This window comes from Elaeis guineensis, chromosome 9 (genome assembly GCF_000442705.2).
Source record: "Elaeis guineensis isolate ETL-2024a chromosome 9, EG11, whole genome shotgun sequence".
Lineage (NCBI taxonomy): Eukaryota > Viridiplantae > Streptophyta > Magnoliopsida > Arecales > Arecaceae > Elaeis > Elaeis guineensis.
Genome location: NC_026001.2, coordinates 13,750,379 through 13,770,118, shown reverse-complemented (window position 1 = coordinate 13,770,118; position 19,740 = coordinate 13,750,379).

Here is a 19,740-nt window from a genome sequence, read left to right as displayed (position 1 = left end):
GGGCTTCAGATTTTCATCCACCGTCATTAGCATCTTTGGTTGCGTAGCTAAGATGAGGATATAAAGCATATAATGGTAGCTCATTCACTCAACCATCGGCATCAGGTGCGAAGAGCTGACATTGCTCTGGATTACAATATTGCTCCTAGAGTCGCTCGACGTTTGGCTCTGAAAGTGAAGAAGCCTCCACCTTCGGATCCGACTGGGATTCGTTCGTTGGATTCTCCAGCCGACCATCCTGAGAAGAAAAGTCCTAACCATCGAGAAATGAAGACTAGAGAAAGAACTCAAAGACTAGAGAGAGCTCAAGAAAAAACAACTTGACCTGAAAAAGATGAGAAAAATAGTTCTCAGACGTTGGGGTGATCTTCTGGTAGAGTCCCAGTACCAGAAAAGATAAAAGAAAAATAAAAATTTGGTTGAGAGTGGGGTTGGGAATAGTGTCCCAAAGCCAATCGTCAGCCTGTTGACGGTTGTGCTCCTTTTATATTAGTACATGAATTATAAATAAATAAAAGTTAATTTGATATTTTTTCATCACAAATGTTTCATCTTCTAATGAACTCCCGTGTTGTGGTGAAGTCTTTAGGACTATTTAGACTCGACAAAGAAGGATTTATCGCTTAGTCCTTAAACCTGTTCGTGACCAAATGATACGTTGTTACCAAGGACGACAACGTTTATCGAGCATAGGTCGTTGTGTGCCATATGGGTTGGTTGTCCTCATAACCAAAGAGTGTGGAGACACTGGTATGGCATACAAGTGAGATGTAATGGTATATCTGCACTGAACGTGACCGACTCCGGAGCTATTTCTGCTGTCAAGATTTGCTCCGATGGGATATGGGTATAAATGTCCCTCCGACCTGAGACCGCCATGGTAACTTGCAAGCAACTCACTGCACTTAGGCACTGGACTACCTGAATTTCTAATTCAGTGACGGAAGGCTGCTGGGTGTAGTCAAGTACTTGACTTGTCGGTGCGTGTGTCAAGATGGGATTGACCACTCCAGTTTAGGAGCTATGTACAGTCATGTTTCAATTTAGCAAAACCTTGGTCAGGATAGTCCTAGTGAGGAGTCACAGGACTAATTGAGTTGAGCATGATTCGGATGATCTCATCAGGGTTGACAGTTTAACCCTGAGTCGTCCTAAATACAGAGGTCAAAAGGGATGAATTATACGGTAACCATATTCACGTAGGTTCTGAATGTTGCGATTGTGACTATTCGACCTATCCGATCATTGGGTACCATTGCTAAATGGTCACTTTGATTAGTACAGAAATTGGTTCCTGTGCTACCGGCTTAGGTTCGAACCTGCGGGGTCACACACATTAGAGGTTTCTTTCTGATCTGATGGCTGATTATGAGTCTTATGTGTCTGGAATTCTATGATTGAGAATTAGGATTCTCTGATCATGAGTTTCACACATTTTGGGTACCGGGGTCAAAATTTTGAATTTCAAATTTTGAATTTGAAATTTAAACTCTTTGATTAGGGTTTCATATCGATGGTCTCTGATGCCTAATTGCCCATCGAATTTGGACTCAATATTTATGAGAAGTTTAATTAGTGATTTGATCGCTAATTAACTCAATTTGATTGAATAATTATTTTTAGATCAAGTTCAATTGAATTGGATTCAGTTTGGATTGACCCGATTAGGTTAAGTGTTGATCTAATCGCTAAGGTGGCTTAGTCCCTAATTTGATCAGGGGTTAGGTTTAGTTAATTCCTGATTTGATTAGAATTTTATTGAGCCTAATTAAGCCTAATTGTATTGGGTTTAATCTGGTCTAATTGTGCTTAACCTATTTTAATTAGGTTGGCTCAATTTGAATCAAACCACCTTGTTTTAAATTTTCTGCGCCACCCAACTTCCTTGCACCCATTTGAATTCACGAGAAAAAATTTTCTCGTGAATTTTCTCCCATGCAAAGCTCTCTCACACCTATATTTCTGTGCACCAATTATTTGGATTAACTTGGTTTGTTACCCATCCAAATTCAAAGGAGTTTTGAATTTGAATGGATAACCAAATAACCATGCGCCAGCTTATCCTCTTTTGTGCGCCCCATATTCCACATGAGAAATGGTTTCTCATGAAAGTCTCCATGCACAAAAAAAAAGGCCACGCCATCTCTTCTTTCTCGCACAAATGGATGAGGATAAGATTGGTTGACACTTGAATTCAAATTTGATTTGAATTTAAGTGAGCAACCACCTCTTCTTATCCACTCACACGCTTTCAACATCTCTTGCGATGTTTTATAAAATGAGAAAGGGAGGGGGTATGGGTAATGAAAGAAAGAAGAGACAAGGGGCGTGGGGAGGTTCTGAAAAAATTTTGAAGTGTTCAAAATTTATCGAGAGGAGAGAAAAAGGAGAGAGAAGTGGGTGCAGGGTTTTTGGTGTGTACCCTAGGGTTTCTACCTAGGGTTCGGGAAGTGAGATTGGTGTGCCACCAGTGTCGTGAGTCCACCAAATTTCAGAGAGAGATCCATCAGCCTCTCAACCAATAGTGCAGATGATCCGGAGCGTCCGAGGAGTCGGCACACATCAATCGAAGGAGTTCGATCAACATCAGCCATCAAAAGGGTGAAATCACGAACTAGCATTCGTGAGGAACCGATCAGACAGGAGCTTCGTGTGGATGATCCACAGAGGCCAGACACTAGTGTGGCTATGATGTGAAGATCAGAGTCCTCCGACGGTGATCAGATTGCGGTGATCGACTACCCGCAAAAGGTGATGTGTTCTGAACACAGTACAGTAAAAAGTTTACTGTTTCAAATTTGAATTTCAAATTTAAATACAAGCAATTGTATGATATTTAGATCCTAATGTAGGATTAATTAGTATTAATTAATGAAATTAATTAATAATTTTACTGTAAAATAGTAATTTTGAAAAAATTTAAATTATCATTTTGCCCCTGCACTGAATTTTTGCTTCAAATGGTATCAGAGCATGGTTCTAGAATATGATATACAAATGCATGCGTAGATTAAGATGTAATCTATAAGTTTAAATTTGAAATTCAAAATTTTAAATTTGAAATTCAAAATTTAAAATTTAAAATTTGTTAGAAGTTTCAAATTTGAAATTCAAAATTTGAAATTTGAATTTTGAAATTTGAATTTTGAAATTTGAAATTTGAAATTTGAAATTTGAAATTTAAAATTTATTTAAAATTTTAAATTTGAAATTCAAAATTTAAAATTTGAAATTCAAAATTCAAAAATTTAAAATTCAAAGATTGGAAATTCAAAATTTAAAATTTGGTTGAAATCTCAAATTTGAAATTTAAAATTTGAAATTTAAAATTTGAAATTCTAAATTTAAATTTTGAAATTGGTATATTTAGATATACTTGATCCAAGTAGTAAGTAATCTAATTGGGTTGGTTGCCATGGCCGTCCGGTCATAGGAGAAAAGTAGGGTTTAAAGGCCCCCTCTTCCCATTCGATGGGGTCTCCTATGGCGGTAGGGGTATCGATACAATTATATCCCATACCGATGAAGCAGCGAAAGGACTTAATTATAAAATTTATCATGAATATGTTAGATTAGATCTAAAAAAAAAATTTATGATTTATTTTGAGTTATTTTCTGTTATGAAATGAGCAATAGGATTGCTGTTTATGAAATGTACTGATCCATTTGTGAAATGAGTCAACACATTTGGTGAACAAAAAATAAAATCTTTCAAAATTTAAAATTATTTTCGAAATATCAAACCCTGACCCATCAGTCCAAGTACTTAATTAAAAGAATTAAGTGTTGTCTAGTAGGTCTAGAATTGTGAATTAAGACCTAAGACAATTGCATAAACTTGTGGGTCAATGGGTTAGATAAATTAGGTCCATAATTGGGTTAGACCTAAGGTTAGCTTAAAAAATAGACTAAATGGAGTAATTGGTCAAATCTAATCAAAAGTTGAATTAGATTAGATCAAGAATACTCTAGACTCAACTTCAATAGTTGAAGTTGAATGGGTCCATATCTTTAACTAGACCAAGATGGACTTAATTCATGGCTACGCGGTGGAGCCCTATTTACTAAGTTGATCAAAATTAAAACTAATGAACCGGTTGGTGTCTAAGATAAGTTTGGCAGTTTTGACCCGTGGTTCTTAAGCGGGAGCTACTCGCATTGATTCGATCATTGACGAGTTAATGGCAAATCCTCACCACTTATCTCACTTACCTGGCCAATCTGGTAAGTTAGATTTTGATTAGATCACTTGATGATTAGAGCTCACCCATGTCATTAGGTAAATTAGTGTGACTGATTTAGGTGCTCATAATGCCAGCTTTAATTAAATCTTTTTTTAATCTGACTTGATGAAGTCAGTGGGAGGATTGAAATTGGCTGGATGATTTCTTCTCTACTATTTTTTAATAAAATTCTCAAAAATTATTAGGTCCCTAAAATGATTAAGTTATAATGATAACTAAGTCAATGCCTCCCATTAAGTGAGTGATAATGAGTCCATTAGTTCAATGATCATTGGAGGTCCAAAGGCCTGGTGCTCATTGGCTAATGAAATTATCATTCATAATATGATAATTTGGTTGAGTCTTTCTGATGGTGGTTAGGTTGGCCGGCCAAAGTCGGGCCTGATCATTTATTGGTCTAATTCACCAAATTAAGTCATGTTAATGGTTGGACCTAACCAGATCTTTTCAGTGGAGGCCAAAGCCTACTGATTAGGTTCTGGGGCAAAATCAATTACTAGAAGTTGTTTAGAGAAACAACTGGTTAAGAACCTACCCATAGATGCACATGGGTTGACCAACCAAAGTTGGGCTCGTGTGTAGTCTGTGTGGATTCTAGTACCCATTAAGGAATTAAAATAATTCTCGAATTGGAGGTTGAGGCTACCAGTTCGTAAAAATATTGGAAAAAATTTTAGACAAAGTCCAAGTCTTTAGTATTAATTTATGTACTAATAGAGGTCTGATTTTTCTTTATACAGCTATGGCCACTACCCTGTCGCTCCGGTCATTATTAGATAATGACAAGCTCATGGGACCTAATTTCGATAGCTGGTATTGAAAATTGAAAATCGTCATTGAGCATGAGCGGATCCTTTATGTAGTAACAGATCCAGCACCTGAGGAGCCAGCTTCGAACGCTAGTAAAGCGATCCGAGACACTTACCAGAAGTGGCTCAATGACCGCACTACCGTCCGATGTATTATGCTGGCAGCAATGAATGATGAGTTCAGCCGCAGGTTTGAGAACGCCCAGCCACAGGAGATGCTTCAAATGTTGAACGACTCCTTTGGCACGCCTGATGACATTGAAAGGCACAAAATTAGTTGTGCCATTTTCAATGCTCGGATGAGGGATGGGGCCTCAGTCACTGATCATGTACTATACATGATCGAGATGATTGAGCGCTTGAGCAAATTGGGTTTTCCTCTGCATGAGCAGCTCGGTAAGGATGCGATCCTTAATTTCTTGTCCAAATCCTTCCTCCCATTCCTTACTCATTTTCGAATGACAAAGCCTGCAGTAAACTACCACGGGTTGTTAGGGTTGCTGCAGAACTTTGAGAAGGATCACCAGCTCCATAAGGAGTCGGTGAATGTAGTGGGAGGGTCTTCTTCTCGTCGTCGACCCTTTGGGAAGGGGAAGAAGAACAAGAAGAACAAGAACAAGAAGGTGCAGCCTCATTCTGGGATGGTTGCACAGGGTCAGATCAAGAAGCGCAAGCCCGATCAGAGCCAGGCGGAGTGCTTCTTTTGCAAGAAGCAGGGGCATTGGAAGAGGAACTGTCCTCAATACATTGCCTCCCTGGACCCGAACAGACCGAAGAAGAAGCAAGGTAATTATATGATAACTCCTTGCAACTTTTTTATTTGTGATACTACTGTCTGGGTATTGGATACCGAAAGCCCTTATCATATTTGTAATTCGATGCAGGGTCTGCAGGTCAGTAGGAGATTTGATGAAGGTGAGAGGTTCCTAAACGTTGGAGATGGAAGCAAAGTTTCAGTTCTAGCTTTAGGAATCATGAGTCTTGTAATCAATTCTCGTAATGTAATTCTGAGTAAATGTCACTATTGTCCAAGCTTTTTATTAAATATTATTTCTGTAGGCCTTTTGGCCATGTACGGTTATGATTTTTTAATAAAATAAAATATTTGCAATATCATTTTGAATGGTGTTACAATGTTTGTTGGATAATTAAATAATAAAATTTACTTACTATCACAGCCTGTTAATGTGGTTCAAAACTTCGATAATCGCCCTAGAATAGATAATGTGTCAGAAGTCTACCTTTGGCACTGTAGGCTAGGTCATATCAATAAGAACAAGATAAATAGGTTGGCTCAAGAAGGAATTCTTGAACTTGGTGATTGTGAATCACTTCCAACCTGTGAGTCTTGTCTTCTTGGAAAGATGACCAAGTCACCTTTTACTGGAAAAGGTGAGCGAGCCAATGAACTCCTGGGTCTGGTACATTTTGATGTATGTAGACCTATGAGCTCAAGTGCAAGAGGTGGATATTTCTACTTCATAACCTTCACAGACGACCTATCGAGGTATGGGTATGTCTACTTAATGAAGCATAAGTCGGAGTCGTTTGAAATGTTCAAACTATTCCGAAATGAGGTAGAAAAATAAACTGGAAAGTGTATTAAAATTCTTCGATCTGATCGAGGAGGTGAATACCTTTCCAATGAGTTTCTGACGTATCTAGGGGTGAATGGGATTCTCTCTCAGTGGACTCCTCCTGGAACACCACAGCATAATGGTGTGTCTGAAAGAAGGAATCGGACCTTATTGGACATGGTTCGATCCATGATGGGGTTTGCTGGTCTGTCGATCTCCCTCTGGGGATATGCGCTTAAATCGGCTTGTTACCTTCTAAATAGAGTTTCGAGTTAGTCTGTAGCCAAAACGCCATATGAGATATGGATAGGACGTAAGCCAGTACTCTCGCACCTTAGGGTTTGGGGGTGTTCGGCTGATGTTAAACGTTTAATTACAGACAAGCTTGGACCTAGGTCTGACAAGTGTAATTTTATAGGGTACCCAAAAGAAATCAAAGGGTATTATTTCTACCTTGCTGATGAGCAAAAGGTGTTTGTCAGCCTTAAGGCAATCTTTTTAGAAAAGAAGTTTCTTAGTGAAGGAACTGTTGCCTCTAAGGTCGAACTTGACGAAGTTCGACAGGTGAAAAAACTGACACATGTTACTGAACCTGAATCAAATTTGATTAGATCAAATCCGAAGCCCATTGATTATGCACCCTTAAGGCGGTCTGGTAGAGTACCACATCAACCAGACAGATACTATGGTTTCTTGGTCCGGGATGGCGATCCTGTCGAACTTGATGAAAATGATGAGGATCCGATCACCTACATGGATGCAATGCAGAGATCTGACTCTGAAAAATGGCTAGAGGCCATGAAATTCAAAATGGAGTCCATGAAGGTCAACGATGTGTGGACATTGGTTGACTCATCCGAAGGAGTGAAACCCATAGGGTGTAAGTGGATCTTCAAGAGTGTTGCCCAGCTATGCAACCCAAGAGAGGGGGGGTGAATTGGGTTTCTAAAAATTTTAAACTTAACTTATGACTTACAACAAATGTTTAACAATAGCTAAATAAATGAGGAGAGTATAGTTGATTCAATGCTAATGGTTGAATGCAAGAATGCAAGAGAATAAAAAAATTTCAAAGAAGAGCAATTAGGCACAACACAAACAAAAAGATTTATAGTGGTTCGGTGCCAACCTTGCACCTACATCTACTCCTCAAGCTCCTACTTGGAAATTTCAATCCACTAACTCGTATTCAACCTGAATACAAACTCAGAAACTCTGACTCTAGCTATCCCAAGCTAGTCCACTTATTTTCTGGGTACAAGCAACCCAATACACTCCGATTCAAGGTTCGGATCAACCTTCTCTTGTTTTGGAACCCTTCCAAAATAAAAACAATAACTTAAATAGAGTATAACAATCAAAAGCTCAGAAAATACAAAATAAGCTTATTTAATGAGTGAATGAGGCTTTAAATACACTTTACTCAAAGAGAAGAAGACTCTTTTTGATTTTTTCAAGGTGGTTGGAGACTTGAATGTGCACTTGAAGAGTTGGTGAGCTTGGATTAAAGGCTTCTTGAATGCTTTGAGTGAGCTCTTGCTTAGAGCTGAAAAGTTTGCTTGAAATTCTTTTTCAAAAATCTCTCTTCTTGATTCTACTTCATGATTTCCACCTTTTTGTCCCTTTTATAGCTTTAAGGAATGGTGGAGAACAATCTGGGCTGAAATAGAGCCGTTAGACCACATTAAATGAGTATTAAAAGTACTTAAAATAGGTTAAAAACTAGCCGTTGCGGAACATTCCCGTCACAGGGGTCGACTCATGGGTCGACTCATGCTCATGGGTCGACTCATGGGTCGACCTCTGTGGAAAAACAACAGAAAACAATCAGAAGACAAGGTTCTGTAATTTTTGACCTAAAAATAACAGAGGTCGACTCATGGGTCGACTCATGCCTTGGGGGTCGACTCATGGGTCGACTCACAGGCTGTGCCAAGCCAAAAAATCTGCGTGTCAATCAGCTCATTGTGCCATGAGTTGACTCATGGGTCGACTCATATTTTTCAAACATGAATATCTTTCAAAATACAAGTCCAAAAATAATAAAATTTTTATCAATGGATCACAAATCTTTTATTCTATCACTTGATGCTTTCAAATCAGGGTTTGGTAAAATTATGATTTTGCCCCTGAAAAGCAATAAATCTTTTTCAAGCGAAAATCATTAGTACCCCTTCAAATGCTTTGTAATCATCAAAATCAATCCAAGGAGCAACAATCTCCTCCTTTTTGATGATAACAAAATACTTGAGCAAAAGCATATATATGAAACATTAAGCATGAATTTCAAAGGAATGAGATGCATCATAGGTAGTTTGAAGATAAATAGAAAATTTACTACCAAATTGAAAATTACTTATAAGTGTATTTGCTTGAAAAGAAGATTGATTCTTTGGCACGTGATACATGTGCCCATTTGTTTGTGTTGCTCATTTGCCTAACAATTTGCCTATTGCTTAATAATTTAAAAATTTGCTCATTTGCTCATTTGAAAATATTTGCTTAATTGATTATGTGATTTTGGTATCAGAGTAGAATTTTTTGTTATCAGAGTAAAGTAAAATTTGCCTAAGAATTTTGAAAATTTGCTCTTTGCTCATTTGAAAATATCTTATTTGCTTATTTGCTTGTTTCTCAATTGCTTAACATTTTGAAAATTTGCTCATTATTTAAATTTGGTATCAGAGCATGCCTTGAAAATTTGCTCATTTGATTATTTAAATTTGGTATCAGAGCATGCCTAAGAATTTAAAAATTTTCTCATATGCTTAACATTTTGCTCAATTTGCTTTTGATTCTTTTATCAATTGCTCAATTTGCTTTTAATTCTTTTAGCAATTTTTTTTATCAATTGCTCAATTTGCTTTTGATTCTTTTATCAATTTGCTTTTGATTCTTTAATTTCTCTTTCTTTTTGACAGCATCAACAAAGATTGTTTACTCCCCCTTTTCTGAATATATTTTCTCTATTTCTTTCTTTTGATGGAATTAATTTTACTAATGTTACTTCTTTAGTTTTTTTGTTTGTTTCTTAATTGCGTATTGTTTTACTCCCCCTGAATACAGCAAACATAAAAGATATACCATTCGATATCATAGATATGAACTTGCAATTCATAGTATTTTAAGCATGCACATAATTGAAAGTAACTCAATTTGAAGGTCATTCATTGAAAGTCAAAGAGTAGATATATATCTAATCAAAAAGTACTGATACCATATAGTTGTTCCAATACATATACCAAAATGCAGAAGTCAATCAGTCAACATCATTACATGGCTCAAAAGATAGATCCTAGAAAGAGATTAAAGACAAAACTAACTACAAGAATCTAGTAGAGCTCATGACTGGATGGATCAGAGTCAGATGTATCGGAGATAGGGTGGGAAGATGAAGGATCATGACCAAGGGCTCGTCCTCTACCCCGTCTGCCTCTGCCACGAGTGGAGGTGCCGGCATGAGTGGGCGGGCGAGATGATCCTGAAGGCTGAGAAGCAACAGACTGAACTGCAAGAGAAAGTCTGATGGTGTCCAGAAGGTTCAAAGCTCTCGATACAAACTGTAGTAGTGCAGTGAACTGGGTGGATGCATGCTCACTAGAGCCTCTGATCTCTCTCCTCAGAAAATTAAATCCACTCTCCAATACTCCTCTAAGTCTGGCTGCCTCCATAGATAGGTCTGAGACCTCAGTGGTGCACTCCTGTGGCTGTGAGTGCCAGAGCTAACACTTGCCCCTGCAAGTCAAGTACTCTCCCAGTCAGTCTCAATATATAACTCTCAAGCTGCTGAATGCGAACTGACTGATCTGAGATCATCTGGAAGACAGTGGAGATGTGAGGGATCAAAGTCTGATCAGATGCATCATGTGATGTGGATCCCTGTGCAAAAGCTGAAGTACCCTACTGTCAAAAAAGTAAGGAAGCCACACGCTGAGAGATCATCTCAATCTGATCGTCAGCCAATCTGATCTCTGAGGAGAGTACTCTGCTGTCTGACTGCTGGACTGGAGTATGCCTCCTAGTAGACTCTGATGGGCCAGCCTCGGGATTTGAAACGAACTGAATGTCTGGAGATGCTGCCCTGATATCATGGAGAGGTGATGAAGGACCTTCTTCCTCAGCTCTGTCCTCAACTCTTTCTTCTACACCTTTAATCCAACCACCATCAGTCCTAGTAAATCCCATGCGGTGCAAAGTATGTTGGTTGATGGTGTCAGAGTGAGAAAGTCTAGCTGCTGTCTCTCCCTCAAAACTAACTCCAAACCTCCTGAATACCAATGTAAGGGCCATACCGAAAGGCAGATGTGCCTTGGATCTATTCAGGGTTTCCTTCATGGCTTCTATCATTAATGCTGGGAGGTTTAAGGGGCTTTGGGTAATCACATGAAACATGATGCAGATGTCTCGGCCTGAGAGGAGGTCATGTCTATCACTTCTTGGAAAGAAAAGCTTTGTTACCAGTTGATGTAGTATCCTCATCTCAATGGAAAGTATCTTGGCCTCTAGTTTATTTAGACTTCCCGAGAAGGTTCCTCCTAAAATCACATTAATTCCTTCTTCCTTGATTGGGAGTTTCATGTTTGAGTATCCTTCACAGGATAAATGAAGAATCTCTCCCAAAAGTACAGGATCTAAACAGATATCTATACCCTTAACAGTGGATGTTACTATTTCATTGCCATAGCATAAGTTCAGATAAAATTTCCTAACCAAATCCACATAGGTAACTTCTTAAGAGAGCAATAAAATCCCCAACCTTGATCTTTGATTTTTGAACCAATGGAGAACCCCTCTTTTTCAAAAAATCTGAAGTCTACATTTTTCCCGGGTTCTACCTTTCTAATAGATAAGGGAATTTTACTGGGGCTTAATGGAGACCGAGAAGAACCTGGAGCAGATGCCGAAACAGGAATGGAAGCAGATGAGGTCTGAGAAGCTTGTCTCTTCCTGCGCACGCTCTCTTCCAACTCGCGGACCGACTTCCTTCTTTTTGGGAGCTTCATTTTTGGAGCCATTTCCACCACCAGAGCAAGCAAGGGCTCTTGGGAGGTCAAATGTGTGAAGAGATAGAAGAATTTTAGGGGATGGATAGGGATTTTTGGAGGAGAGAAACCTCGATTTGGAGGAGAAGGGTGGAAGCTAGGGCACGCTCCAACCGCTCCAATCAAGGGAGAAAAATGGGAAGAGCTCGGTTCTCAAGGGGCGATTTGAGGTGGAGGGGGTGATGGGAGAAGGATCTTGGGGGTAGGACTTGAATTTGGAGAGAAAGAAGAAGGAGACCTAAGGTTTTGGAGGGAGGAAGAAGACGGTGGAATGGATCGGCTCAAAGGATGGGATTTCAATAAAATAAGAAGAGCCCATGGGATTTTGGCCAAAACTACAAGTTTTTCATTGGGTCGACCCTAGGGGGTCAACTCATGGTTCACAGAAATTCAAAAAAATTGATGAACAAATTCCAAAAAATTCGAAACTCTGGGAGAAAGATATTTGCTCAATGAATAGTTATGAGAATAATAATTTTGAGCTTTTAAGCCCAAGAGAAATGATGAGAATTGAGTTCAAAAAGTTTTTGACATTGATTCCTTGGAATCAGAGAGATATTTAAGCAGATGGATCAAGGATTCCTAGTTCTCTTCTAATTTCACAGAATCTATCTTCACTTAGGGCCTTTGTAAAGATGTCGGCTAATTATTTTTCAGTACAAACATAGTTTAGAATTATATCTTTATTTTGAACATGTTCTTTTATAAAATGATGCCTGATTTCAATATGTTTAGACCTAGAATGCTGAATTAGATTTTTAGTAAGATTTATGGTACTAGTGTTATCACATCTTATGGGTGTTTCATTAAGTTTGATACCAAAATCTTCGAGTTGTTGCATCACAAATACAAAAGCTCAGAAAAATATAAAAGAAGCTTCTTTAATGAGCGAATGAGGCTTTAAATACACTTTATTCAAAGAGAAGAAGACTCTTTTTGATTTTCTCAAGGTGGTTGGAGACTTGAATGTGCACTTGAAGAGTTGGTGAGCTTGGATTAAAGGCTTCTTGAATGCTTTGAGTGAGCTCTTGTTTAGGGCTGAAAAGTTTGCTTGAAATTCCTTTTCAAAAATCTCTCTTCTTGATTCTACTTCATGATTCCCACCTTTTTGTCCCCTTTATAGCTTTAAGGAATGGTGGAGAACAATCTGGGCTGAAATAGAGCCGTTAGACCACATTAAATAAGCATTAAAAGTACTTAAAATGGGTTAAAAACTAACCGTTGCGGAACATTTCCGTCACAGGGGTCGACTCATGGGTCGACTCATGCTCATGGGTCGACTCATGGGTCGATCTCTGTGGAAAAACAACAGAAAACAACCAGAAGATAAGGTTCTGTAATTTTTGACCTAAAAACAGCAGAGATCGACTCATGAGTCGACTCATGCCTTGGGGGTCGACTTATGGGTCGACTCATAGGCTGTGCCAAGCCAAAAAATCTACGTGCCAATCAGCTCATTGTGCCATGAGTCGACTCATGGGTCGACTCATATTTTTCAAACATGAATATCTTTCAAAATACAAGTCCAAAAATAATAAAATTTTCATCAATGGATCACAAATCTTTTGTTCTATCACTTGATGCTTTCAAATCAGGGTTTGGTAAAATTATGATTTTATCCCTGAAAAGCAATAAGTCTTTTTCAAGCGAAAATCATTAGTACCCCTTCAAATGCTTTGTAATCATCAAAATCAATCCAAGGAGCAACAAAGAGGAAGAGGGGTGCAGACAGAAAGGTGGAGACCTATAAAGCCCGTCTGGTTGCCAAGGAATATCGTCAACGTTATGGTATAGACTATGACGAGACATTTTCTCCTGTGACAATGCTCAAATCCATTCGGATTATGCTTGCAATAGCTGCCCATCTAGACTATGAAATCTGGTAGATGGATGTGAAGACAGCTTTCCTAAATGGAGAGCTGGACGAAGAGGTGTATATGATACAACCTGAAGGGTTCACATCCACAGATGAGTCTAAGGTATGCAAGCTACAAAGGTCCATTTATGGACTTAAGCAGGCATCTCGAAGTTGAAACATACGTTTTGATAGGACGATCAAAACGTATGGCTTCGTTAAGAATGGAGAAGAGCCCTACATTTATAAGTGGGCTAATGGTCTAGTAGTAGTATTTCTTGTATTGTATGTGGATGACATTCTCTTAATCGGGAATGATGTCCCTGCTTTACAGAGAATAAAGATTTGGCTATCGTCACAGTTCTCCATGAAGGATCTGGGAGAAGCTTTCTACATCCTAGGGATGAGAATCTATAAGGATAGATCCAAAAGGTTGCTTGGCTTATCCCAGTCCACGTACATTGATACTATGCTGAAAAGGTTCAGCATGGAGAATTCCAAGAAAGGCTATCTACCGATAGGCCATACAATTTCTCTCTCGAAAAAGAATTGTCCAACAACACCTCAAGAGAGAGAGCGTATGGGTAGGATTCCATATACTTCGACAGTGAGATCTATCATGTACGCCATGACATGTACACGACCAGATGTGGCATACTCACTAGGGGTAGTGAGTAGATACCAATCTGATCCAGGGGAGAATCACTGGAAGGTTGTTAAAACCATCCTGAAGTATTTAAGAAATACTAAGGACCAGTGGCTTGTATATGGTGAATCGGACTTGAGACTTATAGGGTTTACAGACTCTAGTTTCCAGTCTGATCGCGATGACAGCAAGAGTGTGTTAGGATTTATTTTTACCCTTAATGGTGGGGCTGTCTACTGGAAGAGTTCCAAGCAGCACACTGTGGCTGATTCAGTATGCGAGGTGGAGTATATTACTGCATCAGATGCTGCCAAAGAAGCGGTGTGGCTGAGAAAATTCATCATCGAGCTCGGAGTAGCACCCTCCCTTGTTGGTCCAGTTTTGCTCTACTGTGACAGCTCTGGAGCCATTGCTCAGGCAAAGGAACCGAAGGCACACCAGCGGACGAAGCATATTCTGCGCCGCTACCATCTCATCCGGGAGATCGTGGATCGAGGTGATATCGACCTTCAGAAGATCGACGGAAAGGAGAACCTGACCGACCCATTCACTAAAGTCATTGCGGTGAAGGAGTTCAACGACTACAAGTCGAAGATGGGTATTAGATACTGCATCGATTGGCTTTAGGCCAAGTGGGAGATTATTGGGAATAGTATCCCAAAGTCAATCGTCAGCCTGTTGACGGTTGTGCTCCTTTTGTATTAGTACATGAATTATAAATAAATAAAAGTTATTTTGATATTTTTTATCACAAATGTTTCATCTTCTAATGAACTCCTGTATTGTGGTGAAGTCCTTAGGACTATTTAGACTCGACAAAAGAGGATTTATCGCTTAGTCCTTAAATCTGTTCGCGACCAAATGATACGTTGTTACCAAGGACGACAACGTTTATCGAGCATAGGTCGTTGTGTGCCATATGAGTTGGTTGTCCTCATAACCAAGGAGTGTGGAGACACTGGTATGGCATACAGATGAGATGTAATAGTACATCTGTACTGAACGTGACCGACTCAAGAGCTATTTCTGCTGTCAAGATTTGCTCCGATGGGATATGGATATAAATGTCCCTCCGACCTAAGACCGCCACGGTGACTTATAAGCAACTCACTGCACTTAGGCACTGGACTATCTGAATTTCTAATTCAGTGACGGAAGGCTGCTGGGTGTAGTCAAATACTTGACTTGTCGGTGCGTGTGTCAAGATGAGATTGACCACTCCAGTTTAGGAGCTGTGTACAGTTGTGTTTCAATTTAGCAAAATCTTGACCAGGGTAGTCCTAGTGAGGAGTCACAGGACTAATTGAGTTGAGCACGATTCGGATGATCTCATCAGAGTTGACAGTTTAACCTTGAGTCGTCCTAAACACAGGGGTCAAAAGGGATGAATTATACGGTAACCATATTCACGTAGGTTCTGAATGTTGCGATTGTGACTATTCGACCTATCCGGTCGTCGGGTACCATTGCTAGATTATCACTTCGATTAGTACAGAAATTGGTTCCTATGCTACCGGCTTAGGTTCGAACCTGCGGGGTCACACACATTAGAGGTTTCTTTCTGATCTGATGGCTGATTATGAGTCTTATGTGTCTGGGACTCTATGATTGAGAATTAGGATTCTCTGATCATGAGTTCCACACATTTTGGGTACCGGGGTCAAAATTTTGAATTTTAAATTTTGAATTTGAAATTTGAATTCTTTGATCAGGGTTTCATATCGATGGTTTCTGATGCCTAATTGCCCATCGGATTTGGACTCAATATTTATGAGAAATTTAATTAGTGATTTGATCGCTAATTAACTCAATTTGATTGAGTAATTATTTTTAGATCAAGTTCAATTGAATTGGATTCAGTTTGGATTGATCCGATTAGGTTAAGTGTTGATCTAATCGCTAAGGTGGCTTAGTTCCTGATTTGATCAGGGATTTGGTTTAGTTAATTTCTGATTTGATTAGGATTTTATTGAGCCTAATTAAGCCTAATTGTATTGGGTTTAATCTGGTCTAATTGTGCTTAACCTATTTTAATTAGGTTGGCTCAATTTGAATTAAACCACCTTGTTTTAAATTCGCTGAGCCACCCAACTTCCTTGCGCCCATTTGAATTCACGAGAAAAAATTTTCTCGTAAATTTTCTCCCACGCAAAGCTCTCTCACGCCCATGTTTCTATGCGCCAATTATTTGGATTAACTTGGTTTGTTACCCATCCAAATTCAAAAAGATTTTGAATTTGAATGGATAACCAAATAACCATGCGCCAGCTTATCCTCTTTTATGTGCCCCATATTCCACACGGGAAATGATTTCTCGTGAAAGTCTCCACGCACAAAAAAAAAAGGCCATGCCATCTCTTCTTTCTCGCACAAATGGATGAGGATAAGATTGGTTGACACTTGAATTCAAATTTGATTTGAATTTAAGTGAGCAACCACCTCTTCTTGTCCACTCACATGCTTTCAACATCTCTTGCGATGTTTTATAAAATGAGAAAGGGAGGGGGCATGGGTAATGAAAGAAAGAAGAGATAAGGGGTGTGGAGAGGTTCTCAAAAAATTTTGAAGTGTTCAAAATTTATCGAGAGAAGAGAAAAAGGAGAGAGAAGTGGGCGCAGGGTTTTTGCTGTGTACCCTAGGGTTTCTACCTAGGATTCGGAAATTGAGATTGGTGTGCCACGAGTGTCGTGAGTCCATCAAATTTCAGAGAGAGATCCATTAGCCTCTCAACCAACCGTGCAGATGATCCAGAGTATCTGAGGAGTCGGCACACATCGATCGAAGGAGTTCGATCAACATCAGCCATCAAAAGGGTGAAATCACGAACTAGCATTCGTGAGGAACCGATCAGATGAAAACTTCGTGTGGATGATCCGCAAAGGCCAGACACTAGTATGGCTGCGACGTGAAGATCAGAGCCCCCCGACGATGATCAGATTGCGGTGATCGACTACCCGCAAAAGGTGATGTGTTCTGAACACAGTACAGTAAAAAGTTTACTGTTTCAAATTTGAATTTTAAATTTAAATGCATGCTTTGTATCATATTTAGATCCTAGTGTAGGGTTAATTAGTATTAATTAATGAGATTAATTAATAATTCTGCTGTAAAATAATAATTTTAAAAAAATTTTAAAATTACCATTTTGCCCCTGCACTGAATTTTTGCTTCAAGTGGCCCTATATATAGGATCGCTTAATGGTCAAGATTAAAGCCGTCAAATCAAGATTGCGACAGATGTAGATATGTGGTGACATCTGGACCAACTATCGATCCGACGGTTCGATGTACCTGCACCAGATTAAGCCACGTCACCCTTATCCGCATGAACGGCCTTAACCCAATAATATCCGAACACGTGGTGAAAATCTACCTGTCAGAATTATATTGATCGGTGGTTCACCTTTCAGAAATGTCTGACACTGACAACTGATATCGAATCGTCCTATCAATATGGTAGTTTAAAAATGACTTTGTACCCACCAAAACGACAAAACAACCAATCGCCCGTATTCCGCAGAAAGTGGCCGATCGCCTGTAACTCCCGTCATCTAACGTGACAAACCATATGGTAATATACACGTCGGTTCACTTTGGACTTGGGAGTAGGGAATAACTGTTGGAGTCAATCAACCCCCGACTCAAGTCAATCGACTCCTGACTCCGACTTAACAATAGCTGATCGAATATATAACTCCGACTCTACATCGACTGAATATGCGATTCCGATCCTTTATTGACCAACTAAACAAATCGCACCGACTTATAGTTGGCTGACCGACTAATGTTCAGCTACTACTGATAAATAGTGAATGACTTGAACTGTCGGCACAATAGAACCAACTAACAGTCACGCATACTATCGATATATGATCGGTTAATCTGCTCAACATATTATAACCGTCACAAACGGTTATCAACTACATGTCATGACTATTAATGAGAATTAACACCTCACTAATTTCATATTTATGGCCCGACAATTTAGCACCATAAAAAACAGGACTACGTGCTCGACGGTTACATCAGAATCATCTATAAAAGGAGGGTAAGTGAGCAATACTGGTAAAACACTTTTGGCTAGAGCTCTGCTACTCTAAATATTGAAATTTATGTTCATCAATTTTCTCTTTGACTTAAGCATCGGAAGGTCTCCCCCAGACATAAATCCGATCTGTGTAGACGTTGTTTTGGAGGTATTCATCACCAGCGACAGATGACAGGGAGTTTGCCGCAACACTTTCCTTGTTTCAAAGAACACCAATGACACCAATGATATATACTCTCCGGGTATTGGCAGCTCTATGAGCTCATCTTCTTTGAATCCAAGGTTGGTGAATTACATACCCACATCCAATGATCAGCTAAAATTGAACTTTGATGCATCATGGTCAAATGGCAATGCAGTACTAGGATATATCAATCGAGACTATCATGGCATTGTGAAACTATGCACAATGATGCTACTTTAGTGCCGCTACAAGCTGCATGGAGGGGATTAATGGTCTTAAACATGTGATCTTGGATTTAAATGTATTTGGCTAGAGGGAGACTCATCCATAATTATCATTTGGATTCGCAACTATTGCAAGATGGACTGCATCTCAAGGAGCTCACAATCTTTCCATCCTTTAATCTACGATGATTCTTTTTGCTCCGCTTCTTTGGATTACTTTCAGTCATCTTATGCTTAATAGAAAATCCAATCAATTGACAGAGAGTCTAACCGAACTTCTTGGCAATTATGTATTCTTCTCATCTTCCCAGTCTTCCCAGCCTACGTCATGGCTGACATGATGGGAGTCCATTTCACTAGTTTGTAATTTTTTTTTTTTTTTTTGTTGCTTTGGGGGCTCGGCCCCTCTTGCTGTATTCAAAAAAAAAAAAAAAAAATCCAATCAATTGACAGAGAGTCTAACCGAACTTCTTGGCAATTATGTATTCTTCTCATCTTCCTGGCCTTCCCAGCCTACGTCATGGCTGACATGATGGGAGTCCATTTCACTAGTTTATAATTTTTATTTTATTTTATTTTTTTTTGTTGCTTTGGGGCTCGACCCCTGTTGCTGTACTCAAAAAAAAAAAAAAAAAAAAAAAAAACACCATATAAACATATCGAACAAGAATGGAAATTTGAATATTTGGATTAGATAAATAAATTTAAACCTCTATGGTCTCAGATATTTGAATTAGATAAATAAATTTAAACTCATATTTATATTTGAACAAAGCTAAAGTCCATGTATGTGAGCCTTGGTAGTCTATGCGCACGTGGCCGTCCTATTCCTTTCAAACATTTTAATTCCATACCGTAGATAGTCTCTGTCCGCCTCGACGGAATGCCAACTAACACAATTCTATAATCTAATGAAGGAAAATCTACTGAAATAAATAGCAGTCCATGCAATGCAAGGCAAGGTCATAAAAAGAACCATACATATGATGCAAACGATAAAATATTGTTTGTCTAAAGACTTATACATTAATAAGTATGGCAAATCCTTGTGTACAAAGAACAAAAAGACATAGACAACGAGAAAGGGAGCACCTACGGTGGTAAAGATATC